Raw genomic sequence first — 879 nt, 5'->3', positions numbered from 1 at the left:
ACGCACCTTCATAAAGTGAAATAAATAAATGACAATCTTTGCCTCGTTTAAATACCTCTGGGTCAGTCTGGCGGCAGCGAGACCCCCCGGTTCCGGGGCTGGTTTTTTCAGGAACACAGCACTCTGGGTCCCCAGTTTCCCAGTGCCCTCCCCGCTTGCATACTGGTGATCCCTGGCAGGGCCTGTCTGACCTCCCCAGCACGGTCTGGTTCCTCATGGCACTACCGACACGTTTCCTTCTGCAGCTATTGAGATGAACCTTTCCCAATTATTTAATGAGCAAACATCTCAGGTGAGGCTGCTGGGCGCTCACTGGGAGCCACCAAGTGACTTTCTGTGGCCCAGGCAGCAAGCAGCAGGGCCTGGGGGCCAGCTCTGCGCTGGTGGCCACGGCCAAGAGCCCCAGGTGGGGACTTGAAGCCTCTCCCTCCAGAGACACACATATAGGCACAGCTACGGTACATACGTACTCATCACATCCTATATGGCTGCATATAGACTGGTGGGCAGGGCGGAGCAGAAAGCCGGCTCCAAGTTTGGGGCTGGACCCGCGGCCAGCAGCTGAGCGCGGCCGGTCGAGGTTAAAGCCCAAGCCCCCATCCCGCGCCACGCTGCTGCTCACCGTCACCGCGCTTTCCTGCCCTCGCCGGCTCCCTTTGTCACTCCCCCGCGGTTATGTCGGGGTGCTGACAAACCTGTTTGGTAAACAGGCGCCAGTCTTTCTCCCAGGATTATTTCCTGCGAGATTTGTCCCTCATTTATTCCGATGCACAGACTGGTTTCAATGTATATATATCCTGCCTCGCATTTATTCCTGCCTGCCTCCTGCCCGCCTCCAGCCTCCTTTTGTTTCCCCTTTCCTGGTGAATCCAACGCACA

Source organism: Pterocles gutturalis, unplaced genomic scaffold, assembly GCF_000699245.1.
Source record: "Pterocles gutturalis isolate BGI_N339 unplaced genomic scaffold, ASM69924v1 scaffold6928, whole genome shotgun sequence".
Taxonomy (NCBI): Eukaryota; Metazoa; Chordata; class Aves; order Pterocliformes; family Pteroclidae; genus Pterocles; species Pterocles gutturalis.
This window is presented reverse-complemented; position numbering follows the sequence as displayed.